Here is a 22975-nt window from a genome sequence, read left to right as displayed (position 1 = left end):
AATTACTCATTTCCTGGTCCACTAAGTTTTCTTATTAACCCCTAGTGGATTACTTATTGTCTTAAGATGATACATTTAAAAATTCTCCACATGTAATTGCTTTATATGTGATATGTTTATTACTGTATCTAAGCTGAAATTTCTATGTAATATTGAAATGCATAAATTAAAAATAAAAAAAAAAACAAATCCAAAACTGAATGCTGGAGTAAGAACTCCAGAAGTGGAAGAGTTTGCATGTGAAAACAGTCTCAAATAGATCAGAGAACCATTGTAGTAACCTTTCAATCAAACTCTGTGCAAGACATAACACAGATACATGAATATGGATAAAGAATCCAGGAGGGAACACATAGAAGGATAGTTAAAAACAGGAGAATGTTGGCCAGAATGTAAATAGGGAAAAAATATAGCAGAGTGAAAAATAATATTTAAGGATAAGACCAAAAGAGAAGCAATAGAGTTAATGCAGATGAAACTAACAAGTACTGATGAATTAAGCATTTTCAGTTATTTCTATAATTTTGGCAGAATTTAAAGCAATTAGTAACTATCATTAAATCAGATCCATCACAAGAAAACAAGAAGACTTACCAACATGCCTGCTGACCATTTCCCTGCCTCCGAACATCGGCCTTCCTGGTTGGGGAACTAGATGGATGCCATGGCTGATGTCATTTAAAGGTGCTTGGTCCCCTCTTCAAAAGGCTGTGCCCGGTGAATGGAATTGGGGAACGAGGAGAATGTTTACTGTAGGGATTATATAAGCATCAAGCTGCTTTCTTGATTCTGCCCTCTTCTCCCCTCCCTGAGAAAACTAGCTGTGCACAGAAATGTACACTTATTTTACCTTATATATGTGAGTCAATCAATCCAGGAACATACACTCATTTGTCTCAAAATAGAGATTTGTTGTAAGGTTACCAGAACAAACACTAATAACTTAGCAATCTTAGGGCCAGATTCATTAAGGCTTTTCTTCCATTTTGTGTCTATGGGAAAAACCCTTAGTGAATCAGGTATTTAGAAATGTATAATGAATAGGGATGTGAATCGTGTGATCGATCGTCTTAACGATCGATTTTGGCTGGGTGGGGGGGAGGGAAATCTGATCGTCATGTTTTTGGTTTTTTTTAAATCGTAAAAAATCGTAAATTGGGGGAGGCGGGAAAACCGGCACACCAAAACAACCCTAAAACCCACCCCGACCCTTTAAAACAAATCCCCCACCCTCCCGAACCCCCCCAAAATGTTTTAAATTACCTGGGGTCCAGTGGGGGGGTCCCAGCGTGATCTCCCGCAATCTCCCGTGATCTCCCGCTCTCGGGCCACGGCTGCGTTAATAGAAATGGCGCTGGTGGCCCTTTGCCCTTACCATATGACAGGGCAAAGGTAGCGCCGGCGCCATTTTGAATATTGGCAATACGGCGCGAGTGCAGGAGGTCGCTCCCGGACCCCTGCTGGACTTTTGGCAAGTCTTGGGGGGGTCAGGAGGCCCCCCCAAGCTGGACAAACATCCCTGGGGGTCCAGTGGGGGTCCGGGAGCGATCTCCTGCACGCGTGACGTCGGGTGTCAGGAACCAAAATGGCGCCGGCGCTACCTTTGCCCTGTCATATGGTAAGGGCAAAGGGCCACCGGCGCCATTTCTATTAATGCAGCCGTGGCCCAAGAGCGGGAGACCACGGGAGATCATGCTGGGACCCCCCCCCCCCAACACACACACACACACTGGACCCCAGGTAATTTAAAACATTTTGGGGGGGTTCGGGAGGGTGGGGGATTTGTTTTAAAGGGTCGGGGTGGGTTTTAGGGTGCCGGTTTTCCCGCCCTCCCCCCTCCCCCGATTTACGATTTTTTGACGATAAATCGGGGGAATTGTTATTGTATCGCGGCTCTAACGATTTTTGACGATTTAAAATATATCTGACGATTGTTTTAAATCTTCAAAAAACGATTCACATCCCTAATAATGAATCATTAAGCAAAGAATGTACTTATGGTGAATAGCTCAATAGGTATGAATAAGTTCCTCTTATCTGGAACTTGCTTATAATTTATAAACACTTTTGAACTGACCAGACCCCAGGCATGAACAGGAACTAAACCACAGTCTCACCACTTTTTAAAATGAATGGTCTCTGAGCTGTGAGTGAAGCTGGAAGTCCAGAATGTTGTCTGTCATTGTGAAGCAGGATGGAGTCTCCACACCTGGTAGAAGGGCAGAGAGGACTCCTCTAGCAACTTCAGCAGAACCAGGCAAGTTCAACTCTGGCTAACGCAGCAGGGCTTGAGACGCTCCTCCAAGCAATGCTCTAGCACAGTGGTTCTCAAACTTTTCCCCATCGTGACACACCTGACAGACCACGCTCACATGTGGGACACACTGCTCATTACAATTTATGGCAGAAATAAAAAATAAGGTCCAGTATTATTTTTATTGTTATTTTTATTGTTTTATTGTTAAGAATGACACAAGGAAAAGATACATATTGTATCTGAACAGAAATTGCATAAACAATAAACATCCCACACCTAAACAGCACCAATTTCCAGCACTTAACAGTAACCACCTTACCTAAGAAAAGGCAACACTGAAAATATTACACCAGGCCCTAAGACAACAATACGTCTCCTATTAGGAAAACGGACCAAGTCAGGCTGCTATAGAGCCTGACTACATGTCTGCAGAAAACCTCACCTGAATCACATGTGCTGACCCTCACCTAACAAAGAATAAAGAGACCAAAACGCATAACTAGAAGCATGCAGACAAAAACTGAATTGGAAACCGCAACAAGCCAGAGTCTCTGTATGCAGTGCAACAAAGGAAAAAAAGAAACATTACCCATCCTTATAAAACAAATCAAGAAATATAAAATCAGTAGCAGTAAAACCATACTAACAAAAAGAACAGATTATTTCAAAACAGCGGATGAATGGAATATCCAATAATTAAAAACTCATATCAAAAATTTCTAGATACCAAGAAAATATTTTAAAATAGCAGACACAAAGACCCAGTAATGAAAAATAATAAGGATACAAAAAATGTTTTGCTCTGAATACCTGGAAACGTTTGATATCCAGGTGCCCTGAGATTGTTTTGAATTAGCAGGAGGAGGGATGGTTTGCATGCAACTTTCTCCTCTCTCTCTCTCTCTCTCACACTGTTAGGGCAGTGGACCCTTGGGCCGGCTGAGACAGATGGTGTTGCAAGGACAGGAGCCAGAAGTCAGAAGCCAAAGACAAAACCAGAGACAGAAGCTGAAGCCGGAGTCGATGGACGAAGCAGGGTCAGGAGTCAGAAGCCGAAGACAATCAGGAACCAGGAAATGCAACTAGAGACTCTAATAAGAGTGAACCTCATTGCAAGGCGAGGTTTAGGCCAGGCTGCAGGGTTTAAATACCCTACAGCGTCTGACGTCATCCAAGGGCGTCTTTTCCCTTTTCCCGTGCTGGCCCCTTTAAAGTTCAAGTGCGCGCGCCTAGGGCATTGGGTTGGTGGCATCTCCCTCGGGAAGGGAGAGCCGCGGCAAGAGCCTGGTCGGGCCTAGATGGCCGAAGAGGAGTTTGTGCAGGGGGGGGGGGGGGCCGGCCCCAAGGTAGGTGGAGGGACTGGGGCACAGCCCGGGCCCAAAACAGTACCCCCTCTCCTATGCCCCCTTCCCGGGGGTCTGGGCTTAGCAGAATGATCCACATGGAACTGATGGAGGAGATCCTTGTCCAGTATGTTGGAGGCTGGCTCCCAGGAATTCTCCTCAGGTCCGTAACCTTCCCAAGAGAGGAGGTACTCCCAGCGTCTGAGGTGGAACCACACATCCAGTACCTCTTTAACTTGATAGACCATATCCTCGTGTGTTTCGGGTGTGACCGGTGCAGGGTTTTTCCTATGGAAGTAGGACAGAACCAGTGGCTTCAGCAGGGAGACGTGGAAGACGTTGTGTATCCTGAGCGTAGGTGGACGGCGGAGGCGGTAGGAAACTGCTCCTACTTGTTCCATGATGGGGAACGGGCCATTGTACCTTGGAGCCAGGCGCATTGAAGGAAGTCACAAGCGAAGGTGTTTGGTGCTCAGCCACACCTTATCCCCGGGAAGAAATGACGGAGCAGGACGTTGTAGGCGGTTGGCATACTTCTTCGCGATGACCGCAGTGCGTCGAAGCTTCTCCCAAATGGACCTCCATAGGTGATGCAACTGTTGGGCCATGAGTTGGGCACTACCAATGGCAATGGCAAGGGAGGTTGAAGCCATTTTCCATACACTGTATAGAAGGGAGAACTGCCGGTGGCAGAGCGTTTGTGGTGTTTATACGAAAACTCCGCCCATGGGAGTAGGGCCACCCAATCATTCTGTAAATCTCCCACGAAGGACCGGAGGAAAGTCTTCAACGTCTGGTTCATGCGTTCCACTTGGCCATTAGCTTGGGGGTGGAAGGCAGTCGTGAGGTCTAGCTGGACCCCAAACTTTTTACAGAGCACCCTCCAATATTTCGCCATGAATTGAGAGCCCCTATCTGAGGTGATGTGTCAAGGAAGTCCATGAAGGTGAAAGATGTGGCGGGTAAACAGGTTCACAAGCTCAGGTGCTGAGGGCAACTTAGCGAGAGGAACAAAGTGAGCCATCTTGAAGAACCTGTCAATCGTAACCCAGACCACCATCTTCCCCTCTGAAGCGGGCAGATCAACAATGAAGTCCATGGATAAGTGGGTCCACGGCTCAGTGGGGATAGGCAGTGGCTGAAGTAGACCCCAGGGGCAGCCGGTAGGAGTCTTCAGTTGGGCACAGGTCGGACAGCAGCTGACATAGAGCCGGATGTCCTTCTTAAACTGGGGCCACCAGTAGAACTCGGAGAGTAATTCCTGGGTTCTGGCTACCCCTGGGTGACCTGCGGTCAGGGAGTCATGAGCCCAAGAGAGTACCTTCTTCCGGAGGAGGACTGGTACTACCGTCTTTCCCATAGGAACCACGTTGGATGCCGCGAGGAGCACCTTGGCCGGGTCGAGTATGTGGCGGATTAGGAGTGCCCTCCGACTCTGCTGTACGGGAAAGGGCATCCGCCCGGATGTTCTTGGCTGCTGGCTGTAGCGGAGGAGGAAGTCGAAGTGGCTAAAAAAGAGGGAGCACCGAGCCTGTCGGGGGTTGAGATGCTGGGTGCGACATAAACATTCTAGGTTCTTGTGGTCTGTATACACGATCACTGGATGCTGGGCCCCCTCCAACCACTGGCGCCATTCTTCGAAGGCCATTTTGATAGCCAGAGATTCCTTGTCTCCTATGCCATCATTTTTTTCTGCAGGTGAGAATTTCTGGGAAAAGTAGGAACATGGCAAGGATTTGCCGTTGCTGGATATTTGACTCAGGACGGCTCCGACAGCCATGTCGGAGGTGTCAACTTCTACAATGAACTAACGTTGGGGGTCCGGGTGATGGAGACAAGTGTCCTGAAGGAAGGCTGTCTTCAGCTCTTGGAACGCTCGTAGCGCCGCTGCATCGGCCCCCTTCTTGGTGAGAGCGGTAAGTGGTGCCACCATCGAGGAGTAGTGTGGTATAAATTGTCGGTAGAAATTGGCAAAACCGAGGAAGTGTTGAAGCGCTTTGATCCCCATAGGTTGAGGCCAATCCTTGATGGCCGTCACCTTCTCAGGGTCCATATGGAAACCTGTGGAGGACACGATATACCCCAAGAAGGGTAAGGACTCTTGCTCAAATTGACACTTTTCCATCTTAACGAAGAGTTGATTATCCCGAATTTTCTGCATTACCCTGCGGACATCTCGGCGGTGTGTGTCCAAGTCCTTTAAATATATCAGCACGTCATCCAGGTAGACAATGACCGACATATGTAACATGTCCCGTAGTACCTCATTCATGAGGTTCTGAAAAACCGCAGGAGCGTTGCAGATGCCAAAGGGCATGACCAGGTATTCGTAGGGGCCATCCCTTGTGTTGAATGCGGTGTTCCACTCGTTGCCCGGCCGAATCCTCACCAGGTTATACGCGCCATGAAGATCCAAATTCGTGAACACCTTGGCTCCTTGTAGTCGGTCCAGAAGTTCCGGAATCAAGGGCAATGGGTATCGGTTAGAGATGTGAATCGTGTCCTCGATCGTCTTAACGATCGATTTCGGCTGGGAGGGGGAGGGAATCGTATTGTTGCCGTTTGGGTGTGTAAACTATCGTGAAAATCGTTACAATCGTGAGCCGGCACACTAAAACCCCCTAAAACCCACATCCGACCCTTTAAATTAAATCCCCCACCCTCCCGAACCCCCCCCCCCCATGCTTTAAATTACCCGGGGATCCAGCGGTGGTCCAGAACGGCGGCGGTCCGAAACGGCCCCCTCAATTGAATCCTGTTGTCTTCAGCCGGCGCCATTTTGCAAAATGGCCGCCGCAAAATGGCGGCGGCCATAGACAAAAACGATTCGACGCAGGAGGTCGTTCCGGACCCCCGCTGGACTTTTGGCAAGTCTTGTGGGGGTCAGGAGGCCCCCCCAAGCTGGCCAAAAGTTTCTGGGAGTCCAGCGGGGTTCAGGAAGCGATTTCTTGCCGCGAATCGTTTTCCGGACCGCCGCCGTTCTGGACCACCGCTGGATCCCCAGGTAATTTAAAGCATTTGGGGGGGGTTCGGGAGGGTGGGGGATTTAATTTAAAGGGTCGGGGGTGGGTTTTAGGGGGTTTTAGTGTGCCGGTTTTCCTGCCCTCCCCCTTCCCCCGATTTACGATTTTTTAACGATAAATCCGGGGAATTGGTATTGTATCGTGGCCCTAACGATTTTTGACGATTTAAAATATATCGGACAATATTTTAAATCGTCAAAAAACGATTCACATCCCTAGTATCGGTCACGTCGGGTAATACTGTTCAGGCCGGGATAATCTATACAGGGTCGGAGGGACCCGTCCTTCTTAGAAGAAGAACCCGGCTCCAGCCAGGGAATTGGATGGTCGAATGAACCCTCAGTCCAGATTCTCCTAGATATACGCGGACATGGCTCGCGTCTCTGGAAGTAACAACAGGTAGACCCGTCCTCGTGGCAGCATGGTGTCCGGGATCAAGTTGATAGCACAGTCAAAAGGTCGGTGCTCGGGAGGAGCTCAGCTTTCTCCTTCGAGAAGACATCTTGGTAGTCTTGATAGTGAGATGGCAGTGCTAAAGGAGCGGTCAGGAGAGGTATCGAAGGTCGCAGAACAGCGGTCAGACAGGAGTCGAAGCACGATGAACCCCAGGACGCCACCTGGAGAGAATCCCAGCAGATTAACGGAGAGTGCTTCCGCAACCAGGGTAGTCCCAAGATGACCGGATGCATGGATTTTTCCAAGATGAGGAACGAGATCTCTTCCACGTGCAGGAGGCCCGTACGTAGCGTGAGGGGCTTGGTACAAGTGGAGATAGTCCCTGGAAGAGGGGTCCCATGAATGGAAGACACCTGGACAGGAGATCTTTGGGGTTGGACCCCAATCTGGAGGAGTTGGACTAAATCCTTGAGGATAAAATTGCCCCCAGCTCCGGAGTCGATCAAGGCTAGGGTATCAAAGACTCCCTTGGGAAGACGTATGATCACTGGAACAGTACATGGGGAGGCTGAAGTGGTGTTACCTAGGGTTAGCTCCCCGACAATCCCTAGGTCCAGGCGTTTCCCGGCCGCTCACCACACTGAGCAAGGAAGTGGCCCTTGCCGCCACAATACAGGCATAGACCTTGGGACCGGCATCTTCTCTCTTCCTGAGAGATCGGACCTCAGCCCAACTGCATGGGTTCCAAGTCTTGACTTCCTGGAGAGGCCGAAGAAGAGGGTACTGGTCAGGAAAATGGGGTTCCCGAACCTCTGAGCAGACCTCCCCTCCTGGAAGCGGCATTGGATGCGTCGGTCTACGCGACCCGCCAGGTCGATAAGGCTATTCAGGTCATCCGGGATGTCCCTGCCCGCTAGCTCATCTTGGAGTCTTGGGGAAAGACCCTCCAGGAATATGCCGTGAAGGCTGTCATTCCCCCAGTTCAGCTCAGCTGCTAGTGTCTGGAATTCTGTGGCATACTCGAACAGAGGCCAGTTGCCCTGATGCAGCTGAAGTAACTCTGAGATGGCGGTGGGCCTGCGAGAGGGCTCATCAAAAACCTGCTGGAAGGCTGCGACAAATTGCTCTAGGTTAGCTAGGCAGGAGTCTTGACGCTCCCATAGGGATGAGGCCCACGCTAGAGGTTTCCCGTCCAATAACGTGATAATGTAATTGGTTTTAATCCGATCCATGGGAAATTGCACAGGTAGTAGATCGAACCTTATGAAACACTGATTAAGAAATCCTCGGCATAACTTGGTGTCCCCAGAGTACCGTGTGGGTGCCGGTAGTTGTGTGGGTGTGGACGGTCCGACGTCTGCCACAGCTACGGGGACCGGGGGGCTGAGTTCAGCGGCTCTGTCAATCCGATTTGCTAATCTCTAGAGATGTGAATCAGAACCGGAATCGGTTCGGATTCCGGTTCCGATTCACATCGTGGGTTTTTTTTCGTCCGGCCCGATCGCGGTTTTGTTTATCAGCTGTGCCCGAGCCGATAAACAAAAAAACCCACCCCGACCCTTTAAAACTAATCCCTTAGCTTCCCCCACCCTCCTGACCCCCCAAAAAACATTTTACAGGTAACTGGTGGTCCAGTGGGGGTCCCGGGAGTGATCCGTGCTATTGGCCGGCCCCTGTCACATGGAGGGAGCACTGGATGGCTGGCACCATCTTTAAAAATGGCACCGGCCCTCAGGCTCTGGAACAGCGATCCCACAATGGCTGTGCTGTAGTGAAGAGAAACTGAGATAGTGAGTACAATGAAGTATATGCAGCGTTCTGGAATAGAGCCTCGTTGGTTGAGTACTTACACAGCAGTTTCTCTCGGTAGGAATCACAGGAGCTGGAATAGAGGCAGGCCCTCGAGGAGCGAGTACCTGGTTCCAGGGAATAGCTCTGAGAGAAGTAGATGGTAACTCACTGATGGTGTAGGCAGCGGTATCTTCCAGGCAGAAGTGAAGTCCAGGCAGCGAGTCCGGGAACATGGGCCCTCGAGGAGCGAGTACCAGTTCCAGACAGCGACCTGAAAGAGAAGAGAGAGGCCCCCGAGGAGCGGGTACCCCAAATAGAGTAACTCCAATAATGGAGAGGCAGAGTAGCTAGGTACGGAGAGCGAATCCCATCTGTAAGGAATCCCTGACCTTACTAACTCGATTAGCTAGCAGTAGTGTAAGCTTTTGTATCCGGGATGCGTGATGTCATCACAGGGGGACGCCCCTGAGGTTTGTGCCAAAGAAAGTATTTGAAGCAGGGCCACGTGGCGCGCACGCCCTAAGGCAGCTGGACAGCATGGTGGGAGGCAGCGCCCAAGCCGTACCGGGGACGCCAGTGAGGATGGCAGTCAGACGCCGCAGCAGCCAAACATCCGTCAACCGTGGGAGGAGTCGCCAGAGAGGTAAGGAGGGCAGAGTGGAGATGTCGGTCAGAGACAGTCGTAACAGTACCTCCCTTCAAAGGGCAGTCTCCTCTGCGGGTACCAGGTTTAGGTTTTGAAGGATGCTCGAGATGAAATTGATGGAGCATCTCTTTATCAAGGATGTTAGCCTGAGGCTCCCAAGAGTTTTCTTCGGGGCTGAAACCCTCCCAAGAAAGGAGGTATTCAAGTGTTTTGCCTCATCTTCGGACATCAAGAATCTCTTTGACTTTGAATTCTAGGTCATCTTCTGTGTTGATGGCAGGTGGTTCCTGAGTCTTGGAAGAGAATTCACTGAGTATGAGAGGTTTCAAGAGTGAAACGTGAAAAGCGTTGTGGATGTTTAGTCCGGGTGATAACTTCAGACTGTAGGTGATGTTGCCAAGACGTCGGAGGATTGGAAATGGTCCAACGTAGCGAGGAGAGAAGCAAGTGGAGGGTAACTTCAGTCTGAGATGTTTGGTAGATAACCAGACTTTGTCTCCGGGATTAAAGACCGGTGCTTGAGAATGGTGAGCATCATAGAACTTCTTAGCGCAGTCACTCGCTTTAACTAGCATATCTTTCGTCTTAGTCCACAGGTTATGGATTTCATCAGCAGTAGATTGAGCTGCTGGGGACGTCACTGAGAGCTTCAGTGGAAGTGGCGGTGTTGGAGACCGTCCATATACCACTTCAAAAGGTGTTGATCCAGTTGATGTTGCTGGATGAGAGTTGATTGCGAATTCAGCCCAAGGTAACAGTTTGGCCCAGTTATTCTGAAGGCAACTCACGTAGGCTCAAATGAACTGTTTTAAGGTTCTATTCATCCGTTCTGTTTTGCCATTTGATTGCGGATGATAGACTGAAGTGTAGTCTAGAGAGATGTCGAATAACTTGCACAAGGCCCTCCAGAATCTTGCCGTGAATTGAGATCCTCAGTTTGAGACAATGTGTTTTGGTAGGCCGTGAAGGCGAAAAATGTGTGATATGAAGAGCTTCGCAAGCTCCAAGGCTGAAGGTAAGCCAGGCAGCGCCACAAAATGGGCCATCTTGCTGAAGCGATCGACTGTTACCCAGATGAAATTCATTCCTCCAGAAGGGGGTAAATCAACTATAAAATCAGTAATGATGTGTGACCAGGGCTGTTCCAGAACTGGCAGTGGTTGCAGCAAACCCCACGGTTGGCCAGAAGCAGGTTTGTGTTTGGCACAGTTGGTACAGGATGCCACATAGGATAGGGAATCCTTCTTGATAGTAGACCACCAATAAAACTTCTGGATCTTGAGCAGGGTACGGCGTTGACCAGGATGGCCAGCCAGTTTGGAATCGTGCACCCAAAAGAGCACTTTCTTCCTGAGGTGTTTAGGCATGATGGTCTTACCAGTGGGCACAGCATGACTTTCTTCGGGTCAATTATGTGCTGAAGTTCTTCAGGCACATCCTCTGAGAGAAAGGAGTGTGACAGTGCATCAGCTCTGGTATTTCTGTCTCCGGGGTGATATTTAAGCACAAAGTCAAAACGATTGAAGAATAAGGACCATCTAGCTTGTCTGTGGTTAAGATGTTGCGCATGGCGGAGATACTCTAGATTTTTGTGGTCCATGAATATGGTTATTTGATGTTGAGCGCCTTCGAGCCAAGGCTGCCATTCCTTGAATGCAAGCTTTATTGCCAAGAGCTCTTTATCGCCGATCCCATAGTTCTTCTCTGCCGGGAAGAAACGTTGTGAGAAGAAAGAGCAGGGACGTAAAGCTTTAGAGTCTCCCATCTGGCTCAATAAAGCCCCCACGCCAACATCTGAAGCGTCATCTTCTACGATAAAGGGCTTGTTGGGGTCAGGATGCCGCAAGCATGGTTCCATGGAAAAGGCAGTCATTAGTTTCTCAAACGTTGAAATGGCCTCCGCAGACCATTTTGAAGCATTGGCACCCTTGCGGGTCATTGCGGTCAAGGGTACTGTCAAAGAAGAGTAATTCTTTATAAAGCTTCTATAATAGTTGGTAAACCCCAGGAATCGTCTCAGGGCCTTCAGGCTGGTAGGTTGGGACCAATTTTTGATACTCTCGAGGTTTTGAGGGTCCATCTGGAAGCCAGCTTTAGATACGATATAGCCAAGAAAAGGCACTGAGTCTTTATGAAATTCGCACTTGGAGAGTTTGGCGTAGAGCCGGTGTTCATGGAGTCGGCATAGTACTTGTTTGACATCCTCTAGATGAGTGGGCAAATCCTGGGAAAATATCAGGATATCATCCAGGTATACCACGACACTCTTGTACAGCATGTCCCGCAGGATGTCGTTCATCATGTTCTGAAATATAACGGGTGCGTTGCACAGGCCGAAGGGCATATCTAAGTACTCAAAATGGCCGTCTTGAGTGTTGAAGGTTGTTTTCCATTCGTCACCACTACGAATGCAAACTAAGTTGTAGGCCCCCTTCAGGTCAAGTTTTGAGAATATTTTGGCCCCCTGAAGCCAGTCAAACAGCTCTGAGATTAAAGGCAGGGGGTAGCGGTCTTTAATCGTGTCCTCGTTCAGACCTTGGTAATCGATACAAGGACGTAGGGTACCATCTTTCTTCCCCACAAAGAAGAAGCCTGCACCGGCTGGAGACTTCGATGGTCTAATAAACCCCTACTGTAAATTCTCCTCGATGTATTCGGACATCGCCTTGTTCTCAATCGTTGAGAGTGGATAGACACATTCTTTAGGAGGTTCAGTATTGGGTTTCAGTCTTATGGCACAGTCATAAGACCTATGCGGAGGAAGGATGTCAGCAGCTTCTTTGGAAAACACATCACTAAAGGATGCGTATTGGGGCGGCAGTCCCGGCATCACTGGAGTAGTAGGCATGCAGATGACAGGAGCAATCTCCTTAAGGCACTTCCCATGACAACCTGGGCCCCAGCGAGAGAGTTCCAAGGATGCCCAGTCAAATTGGGGTTGGTGCGACTGCAACCAGGGTAACCCCAGGATGATAGGGTGCATGGCCTTCTCTAACACAAAGAAGGGGATTGATTCAATATGGAGAGCTCCGGTGCGGAGAGTTACCGGTACAGTTTGGCAAGTCACGTCACCTGGTAAGGGCTCTCCATGGATGGAGGATAGGAGTAGTGGAACCTTCAAAGTGACAAGGGGAATCCTCAGATGTTCTCTATGCCTACTCATTCTAGACCTCTCATGATTTTAAAGATCTCTATCATATCCCCCCTCGGCTGTCTCTTCTCCAAGCTGAATAGCCCTAACCTCTTTACTCTTTCCTCATAGGGGAACAGTTCCATCCCCTTTATCATTTTGGTTGCCCTTCTCTGTATCTTCTCCATCGCAACTCTATCTTTCTTGAGATGTGGCGACCAGAATTCTACACAGTATTCAAGGTGCGGTCTCACTATGGAGCGATACAAAGGCATTATGACATCCACCGTTTTATTCACCATTCTTTCCTAATAATTTCTAATATTCTGTTTGCTTTTTTTGACTGCCACAGCACACTGAGCCGACGATTTCAAAGTATTATCCACTATGATGCCTAGATCTCTTTCCTGGGTGGTAGCTCCTAATATGGAACCTAACATTGTGTAACTATAGCATGGGTTATTTTTCCCTATATGCATCACTTTTCACTTATTCACATTAAATTTCATCTGCCATTTGGATGCCCAATTTTCCAGTCTCACAAGGTCCTCCTGTAATTTATCACAATCTGCTTGTGATTTAACTACTCTGAATAATTTTGTATCATCTGCAAATTTGATTACTTCACTCGTCGTATTCCTTTCCAAATCATTTATAAATATATTGAAAAGCACGAGTCCTAGTACAGATCCTTGAGGCACTCCACTGTATACCCTTTTCCACTGACAACATTGTCCATTTAATCCTACTCCCTGTTTTTAACCAGTTTGTAATCAATGAAAGGATATCGCTACCTATCCCATGACTTTTTATGACTTTTTACTTTTCTTAGAAATCCCTTGACTTTTTACTTTTCTTCTATCATGATATACTGCCTTTCATCTGTGCTCAGTCTCAATCAGCAGAGAGCAGTCCTCTGTTTCCTGATCTAGCCCCTCACCTCCCAGACAGCTAGCAACAAATGGATGTGGAGGAGGCAGGGCCAGTTCTATGATAAGGCAGGTTGAAGCGGTGGCCTCAGGCAGCAGAATTTTGAAGCAGCAAAAATTGTCCCTCCAAAACACTACTACTGCAGCTGCCTCCTCACCCTGCCTCATGATAGAACCACCCCTGCATTTTCTACCTAGTCATCCTCTACATGCTGCTTCTGATCCAGCTTTTTATTGCCTAATTGTATTCTCCTGCACCTTTGTTTTGGCTCAAAATGGGTGATCAAACCCACATAAGAGCATTCATTACTTCTTCGAGCCTGAACGGTTTTATTGCTCAGGAAGCCAGCAGCGTTAGTCAGACCCGATGATCCCATGGCCCAGTACCCTTCTCTGGCTCCTGTTCGGTCTGAACCTTCATCCTTTGTTGCTTCTATTTAAATTGTCTTTTGTAAATAAAGTTTGTAAAATAATAAAAAATGGTTGATGCGTAAGTGGAGGAAAGGTCATCTGCTGCTGAGGGGTGGGAAAAAGTTGAGGGGAAGCTGGAGGGTCGGTGAGCCAGAGCACAGAAGTTTTATTCCTGTGAGCCAGGTGCAGCTGGCTGTTTCCCCCCTTTTGCTTTTGGTTTATTTTATTTCATTATTTTTTTAATTATTCCCCATTTGCCAGAATCTTCCATTCTCCCCGAAGTCGGAAAAATGTCGAAGCAGCCACAACCTCAATCTGGTGAAGAAAATCTTCTCAGGAGGCTTCGGTGGCGTCTGCCTGGTCTTCATCGGCCACTCCTGGACACCATCAAGGTGAGAAGCCGGAACCCATGCCCTCTTCCTCTGTCCCCCTACCCTTTCACCCACTCCAGTAGCTGCAGTAGCTCCCCAGTCCTCCACAGGTAAGGAGAATGGGAGAATTTGTTTTTATCCTTGTTAGTTTTAATTATTGGATGTGATGTATCTGCAGTTGTTAAATATTTTATTAGTGTTTGGTAATATTTTAAACATTTTTATATGTGTTTTTAATTGGCTGAATTTATCTGCAGATTTGACTTTCTTTTTATTGGTATGTTTAATGTTTATATTTCTTGATTGTGTTTGCTTTGCTTACAGAGTTGGGCTTCTTGTGATTTCCAGTTCAGTTTTTATCTGCACATTTCAATTTATATTTTATGATCTCTTTATTCTATATTTGGAGAGAGTCTGTCTGTGTTCTGCTTGTGTGACTGAGGCTTTAGGTATTCTGTTAGCATGTAGTTTCTGTGTAGGGATTTTCAACAACCTGGCTTTAATCTGTTTTCCTAATAGGAGGTGTATTGGTGTTAAGGGCCTAATGCTATATTTGAAGTATGGCTTTTTCATAGGTTGAGTGCTGGCAGTTATGATATAGAAGGCTTACTGTATTGGAATTGTAGTTCAGTTTATTCTTGGCTTTCTGTGGGCCAAGTCCACACTCAGTGCACTTTACCATAGGCCTAATACCATATGGGATCCAGTAAACTGCCTTGATTACTATGAGAAAGGTAGTTTATTAAGCCTATTAAACTATTAATATTGAAAATGTGCTTTTTTGTGCAGTGTATGCCTATATAATATGTTTTTGTAAGTGATATTTTTACTTCAGAAGATTGTACTTTGAATGTCTATTTTCCTTATGTGATCTGTCCTTTTAGGTTGGGGAAATTAATAAATTTTAAAATGGAAAAGAATGCATAAGTTTTAATTATGTGGGGAGAGGAGAGAAGGTGGAATGAAAGGCTGTAAAGTTTATTTAGTAGGGATGTGAATCGTGTGCCTGATCGTCTTAACGATCGGGTTCGGCTGGAGGGAGAAAAAAATCTGATCGGTGGAGATGTGAATCGGAATCGGTTCCGATTCACATCGTTAATTTTTTTTTAGTGGGGCCCGACCCTTTAAAATTGACCCCTTACCTTCCCCCACCCTCCCGAACTCCCCCAAAACGTTTTACGAGTACCTGGTGGTCCAGTGGGGGCGCGAGGACCGATCTCCCGCTCTCGGGCCATCTGCGCCATTTTGGCTGCCACTCAAAAATGGCGCCGATGGCCCGATAAAAAAAAAAACCCACCGACCTTTTAAAAATGACCCTTTAGCTTCCCCCACCCTCCTGATCCCCCCAAAACATTTTAAAATTACCTGGTGGTCCAGTGGTGGTCCCGGGAGCGATCTCCCGTTCTCGGGCCTTCGGCTGCCACTCATAAAGATGGCGCCGATGGCCCTTTGCCCTTACCATGTGACAGAGTATCCGTGCCATTGGCCGGCCCCTGTCACATGGTAGGAGCACTGGATGGCCGGCGCCATCTTTAAAGATGGCGGCGGCCCAGACAGCCGACGACTTGGCAACGAGTTCATCTTGATGAATCTGCCTACTCTCGCTTCAGCGTTTGTACTTTGTTCTGGTTCCTGCTTCCGTGGTGTAAGACTATTGGGTACCCGCTCCTCGGGGGCCCTTTCCCATCTCTTGGCTATCCGCTCCTTGGAGGGCCTTTCACCTGGACTTCTGCCGGCCTCGCTTCCCGAGGCTTTCTACGGAACTATTCCTTGTCTTCAATCGCTGTGAGTGACCACGCTGTGGACCTCTGCTGTGATATCTACTTTAGAATCCTCTCCGGTGTACCCCACTCTGCGGACCATTGCCGTGATATCATTAGAGGAGCCCTCTCCAGGTCTACCCCGCTCTGCGGACCAGTGCCGTGATATCGCTAGAGGAGCCCTCGCTGGTGTACCCCGCTCTGCAGACCACTACCGTGATTTCCCACCGGAAATGGTACACAAGAGGAAGCCTCTTGTGTACCATCTCTAAGGACCCCGTGTAACTTCAGTGACTGTAACTATTACCCGGCACTCCCGCTCCTCGGGTAGTGCCGCATCTATTGCCTGACTCCAGTCATCCGAGCTGAGTCTGACATCCTTATCTGCGCTGTCGCTCCATGGCCCACCTCCGGGGGTCACCTTCTCCTTCTCTACCTCTGCTGTATACCATCCCACAGCCGAAACTCCGCCTCCCAACAGTGAGGTTCAGCGGGGCTCCTCCCGTGGATGGTACCATCTCTCACCTCAGCCAAAGGGCCCACATACTTACAAATCCTAACAGATTGCCAAGTCCATGGACCCGGCACAGATCCCGGCCTTCCAGGCCATCCCTGGCCTGGCCTGGCCCAGTGAATTTCAGAGCAGCAGAAAGTTTTGGAGAGCTTGGCTAATGCCATAAATATTTTAAATAACCGGCTGGACACTGCCTCGACGTCTGCCAAGCTGAGCACAGCTCCACAGATGCCTCCATTTCGGCCACCTGTGCCCCTGCCGGCACCTCCTCATTTTTCAGGTGACCCCTTGTCCTGTAGAGGCTTCTTGAATCAGTGCAACATGCACTTTTCCTTACAACCTGCATACTTCCCTGACGTAGCTACCAAGACAACATACATACTATCCCTTCTGGAAGGACGGGCATTGGCCTGGGCGTCACCCCTGTGGGAGCAAGCGGACCCAATCCTTCTCTATCTGCCGGGCTTCCTTGCCCTCTTCCGGACCATCTTTGATGATCCTGCTCGTAAGGCTATCACCGGTTCATAAGAGCATAAGAACATGCCATACTGGGTCAGACCAAGGGTCCATCAAGCCCAGCATCCTGTTTCCAACAGTGGCCAATTCAGGCCATAAGAACCTGGCAAGTACCCAAAAACTAAGTCTATTCCATGTTACCGTTGCTAGTAATAGCAGTGGTTATTTTCTAAATCAACTTAATTAATAGCAGGTAATGGACTTCTCCTCCAAGAACTTATCCAATCCTTTTTTAAACACAGCTATACTAACTGCACTAACCACATCTTCTGGCAACAAATTCCAGAGTTTAATTGTGCGTTGAGTGAAAAAGAACTTTCTTCAATTAGTTTTAAATGTGCCACATGCTAACTTCATGGAGTGCCCCCTAGTCTTTCTATTATCCGAAAGAGTAAAAAACCGATTCACATCCACCCGTTCTAGACCTCTCATGATCTTAAACACTTCTATCATATCCCCCCTCAGCCGTCTCTTCTCCAAGCTGAAAAGTCCTAACCTCTTTAGTCTTTCCTCATAGGGGAGCTGTTCCATTCCCCTTATCATTTTGGTAGCCCTTTTCTGTACCTTCTCCATCGCAATTATATCTTTTTTGAGATACGGCGACCAGAATTGTACACAGTATTCAAGATGCAGTCTCACCATGGAGCGATACAGAGGCATTATGACATTTTCTGTTTTATTCACCATTCCCTTTCTAATAATTCCCAGCATTTTGTTTGCTTTTTTGACTGCTGCAGCACACTGAACCGACAATTTCAATGCGTTATCCACTATGGCGCCTAGATCTCTTTCTTGGGTAGTAGCACCTAATATGGAACCTAACATTGTGTAACTATAGCATGGGTTATTTTTCCCTATATGCATCACCTTGCACTTGTCCACATTAAATTTCATCTGCCATTTTGATGCCCAATTTTCCAGCCTCACAAGGTCTTCCTGCAATTTATCACAATCTGTTTGTGATTTAACTATTCTGAACAATTTTGTATCATCTGCAAATTTGATTATTTATTTATTTATTTATTTATTTATTTATTTAAGGGTTTTTTATATACCGGGGCATGTTAAAAACATCACCTCGGTTCACAGTGTAACATAACATAGCAACAGGCTTTACAATAATTTATAGTAGGAGGAAACATTGAGGCAACTAATTCAACTTGAAAGGTGGTTACATGTTCACATATTTAAATATATTCACATAACTATATTCACAATAACTATATTTACATTTTAATTATTCACATGGTGCCAGGGAATATATGCGGTTAGATCAGGTGGTAGGAGGGTGAGGGTGGAGGGTTGGAGGGTGAGAGGGGAGGAGGATGAGGGAGGGTTGGAGGAATGGGAATGGGAATGGATGAGGATAATGGATGTTGAGTTCAAGAGGGCGTGTCAGTCAGGGAGGGGCGTGAGGGTAGGGTGTGTATCTATGGGAGTAGACGGTTAGTCAGGGTATGCTAGTTTGAAGAGCCAGGTTTTAAGATTCTGTTTAAATTTTTTATGGCAGGGTTCTTGGCGTAGGTGGGGTGGCATATTGTTCCAATGGGAAGTGCCTGCTATAATGAATGATCTATCTCTGATTGTGGCATGTTTGATGACTTTGGGGGAAGGAGTCAGGAGTTTGGCTTGGTGCTGTTTTCTAGTTGGTCTGGTTGTGTTGTGGAGATGGAGATGTTCAGGGAACCAGTGCATGTCTTGGTTGTGAATGGCTTTGTGTATGAGGGTGAGGGATTTATAGATTATCCTGGAGGTTACTGGGAGCCAGTGCAGGGATTGAAGAACTGGGGTGATGTGGTCATGACGGTGAGTGTTTGTGAGAATGCGGGCGGCAGCATTCTGTAGGAGCTGCAACGGTTGAAGGGTATTTTTTGGGAGGCCTAGGAGGATAGCGTTGCAGTAGTCCAGTTTGGATAGGATCATGGCCTGCAGTACTGTTCGGAAGTCAGAAGTGTGTAGTAGTGGTTTAATTCTCTTCAAGGTGTGGAGCTTGAAGAATCCGCTCTTAATAGTGTTAGATATGAATTTTTTAAGGTTAAAATGGTTGTCTATCCATATGCCAAGGCTGCGGACAAATTGGGTGGGTGGGCAGCCTGGTGGTGAGAGGGAAGAAAGGCTTAGTGTGGGAATGTTGGGGGGAGAGAGGATGAGTAGTTCGGTTTTGTTGGTGTTGAGTGCCAGAAAGTTGTCAGTGAGTAATTTGTTTATTTCAGATAGAGCAGATTTCCAAGTCTTCATTGCGTTAGTGAAAGAGTCAGTTATGGGTATGAGTATCTGTACGTCGTCTGCATAAATGAAGTGCTGGAAGCCCAGCTTGGAGAGCAGTAGGCAGAGGGGTATGAGGTAGATGTTAAAAAGGGTTGAGGAGTAGGGATGTGAATCGTTTTAGGACGATTAAAATTATCGTCCGATAATTTTAATATCGTCTTAAACCGTTATGGAACACAATACAATAGAGATTCTAACGATTTATCGTTATAAATCGTTAGAATCGTGAGCCGGCACACTAAAACCCCCTAAAACCCACCCCCGACCCTTTAAATTAAATCCCCCACCCTCCCGAACCCCCCCCAAATGAGTTAAATAACCTGCGGGTCCAGCGGCGGTCCGGAACGGCAGCGGTCCGGAACGGGCTCCTGCTCCTGAATCTTGTTGTCTTCAGCCGGCGCCATTTTCCAAAATGGCGCCGAAAAATGGCGGCGGCCATAGACGAACACGATTGGACGGCAGGAGGTCCTTCCGGACCCCCACTGGACTTTTGGCAAGTCTCGTGGGGGTCAGGAGGCCCCCCACAAGCTGGCCAAAAGTTCCTGGAGGTCCAGCGGGGGTCAGGGAGCGATTTCCCGCCGCGAATCGTTTTCGTACGGAAAATGGCGCCGGCAGGAGATCGACTGCAGGAGGTTGTTCAGCGAGGCGCCGGAACCCTCGCTGAATGACCTCCTGCAGTCGATCTCCTGCTGGCGCCATTTTCCGTACGAAAACGATTCGCGGCGGGAAATCGCTCCCTGACCCCCGCTGGACCTCCAGGAACTTTTGGCCAGCTTGTGGGGGGCCTCCTGACCCCCACAAGACTTGCCAAAAGTCCAGCGGGGGTCCGGAAGGACCTCCTGCCGTCCAATCGTGTTCGTCTATGGCCGCCGCCATTTTTCGGCGCCATTTTGGAAAATGGCGCCGGCTGAAGACAACAAGATTCAGGAGCAGGAGCCCGTTCCGGACCGCTGCCGTTCCGGACCGCCGCTGGACCCGCAGGTTATTTAACTCATTTGGGGGGGGTTCGGGAGGGTGGGGGATTTAATTTAAAGGGTCGGGGGTGGGTTTTAGGGGGTTTTAATGTGCCGGTTTTGCGATTTTAGATTTTTAGATTTTTCACGATTTTTCACGATTTTTCACGATATTTTACCCCCCCAAACGGCAACAATACGATTCCCTCCCCCTCCCAGCCAAAATCGATCGTTAAGACGATCGAGGACACGATTCACATCCCTATTGAGGAGAGGGATGAGCCTTGTGGTACTCCTTGTGATAGCTTGACAGGTTTGGATTCATTGCAACCGATTTTTACACTATAGCTCCTGTCGTGTAGGTAAGACTGGAACCAGAGAAGGGCATTGTCCGTGACGCCAATTTCCTTGAGACGTTGAATGAGTATGTTGTGATTAACTGTGTCGAATGCCGCCGATATATCTAGTAGTGCGAGTATGTGGGACTGTCCTTTGTCCAGAGCTTTGAGTATGGATTCTGAGAGGGAGATAAGTAGGGTTTCTGTGCTATGGTGTTTACGGAAACCAAACTGGGATGATGAGAGAATATTGTGGTCTTCTATGTATTCTGTTAGTTGTCTATTAATTATTTTTTCGAGTATTTTGGAGAGTAACGGGAGGTTTGACACTGGGCGATAGTTTGCTGGATCATTGTTGTCTAAGTCTGGTTTTTTGAGGATGGGTTTTATAATGGCTTGCTTTAGTTCAATTGGGACCTGGCCCAGTGTGATAGATTTGTTCAGGACATTTACGATGTGTTTGGCAATTGGGGTCGGGTTTGTGAGTAATGTTTTGGTGGGCAGGTTGTCTGAGGGATGATAGGCGGGTCTGAGTTTTTTGATGGTGGTTTCAATTTCTAGTGCAGATGTGTTTTCGAAATTTGAGAGGGTGGTGTTTGAGGTTTGTGAGGGTGGATGTAGTTGTGTGATAGGATCGTAGTGGTTAGTGGGGGTGTTGTTGGGAGTTGTTATGTTTGGGAGGCTGGGGTGAGGTGAGAAACGAGCCATAATGGTCTGTACCTTGGTGTGGAAGTATGATGCTAATTTTTCACATTTTGTATCATCGTCCTGGTCATTGTTATGTCTGTCCGGTGCTGTGATAAGGCTGTTTACATATTGGAAGAGGGCTTGTGGGTTGAATTGGAACTGGTGGATTCTTGTGGCATAGAAGTCTTTCTTTGCTTTTTCGGTGGCTTTTCGGTAGGTGTTTAGAAGGGCGCGAAACTGTGCTAGGATGGTGGGTATTTGATTCCTCCGCCAGGATTTTTCAATTTTACGGAGGTCGAGTTTCATGGCTTTAAGTTCATTTGTATACCAGGGTTTCTTATTATTTTTGTTTGCTTTGATTTCTTTGGTGTGGGATGGGCAGAGTCTATCAGCTATGTTTGTGGTGATTTGAAACCATGAGGATATGGCTGTGTTTGCGTCAGTGAGGTCTATGTTGGGGAGTTCTTTTGAAAGGGCCTCAAAGATGTCTTCAGTCTTGCCTTGTTTGCGATATGTTATTGTTTTTTTGGGTTGCGAAGGGGGGGGGGGTGTCTCTGATTGTGCATCGTGTATCTATTCGGAAGTGGTCTGACCAGGGGATGGGTGTGCATCTGGGTTGGTCAGTGTGGATTGAGGAGTTGGTAAAGATGAGGTCGAGAGTATGTCCGGCCTTGTGCGTGGGATCTGAGACATTTTGTTTGAAACCGAGTGCAGTCATGGCTGTCAAGATAGCTTCACAAGAAGGGGAAAGGGGGTCACGGTCTACATGAATATTTAGGTCTCCCATAATTATGGCAGGCTTGGTATTGTTTATGTTTACCTCACTCATCGTATTTCTTTCCAGATCATTTATAAATATATTGAAATGGGTCCCAATACAGATCCCTGAGGTAGAAAGGACAAATCAGACCTTGAAGCAGTTTCTCCAGGCATATATAAACTCACGACAAAATGACTGGTCCGAGTTACTACCTTGGGCTGAGTTTGCCCTCAATTCTCATCTCTCTGCATCCACAGGGTCTTCACCTTTCCAAGCGGTATATGGACGTCAGCCTCTGTCACCACTTCCACTACCTCTGACAGTGGCTCGCCTGCAGCACAAGCCACCGCCCAAGAGTTGCATCAACTCTGGGATGACACTAAATGACTTCTACAACAAGCTGCCCAGAAGTCCAAGAAATGCTATGATACCCATCATCGAGCAGCTCCTCAATTCAGTCCTGGTAATAAAGTACTCTATTTATTCGTCTGAAACTACCTTCAGTCCGATTCACTCCCAGATATATCAGGCCATTTCCCGTACTTCGTTGTCTGGGCCCAGTTACGTACAGCCTTCGCCTGCCCACATCACTCAAGATTCATAACGCCTTCCACGTCTCATTACTTAAGCCTCTCATTTTATCCGAATTTTCCAAAAAGCCGCCTGAACCTCAACCTAAATGTTCTAATCCTACAGTCTTGAACAGGCAATAAAATATTTAAAGTATAATACGGTCCCTATTTTTTATTTACTCTTTAACACAGTCCAAATTTCTTTTGTCCACACTTGCTCCATGGTCCTTACTCTCTTGCTGCCTATCCCTAGTTAAAACATACCAGTGTTTGTACATGAATAATATTATATATATCCAAGTGTTTCCAT

The sequence above is a fragment of the Rhinatrema bivittatum genome, chromosome 7, assembly GCF_901001135.1.
Source record: "Rhinatrema bivittatum chromosome 7, aRhiBiv1.1, whole genome shotgun sequence".
Classification (NCBI taxonomy): domain Eukaryota; kingdom Metazoa; phylum Chordata; class Amphibia; order Gymnophiona; family Rhinatrematidae; genus Rhinatrema; species Rhinatrema bivittatum.
Note: the sequence above shows the minus strand (reverse complement) of the source record.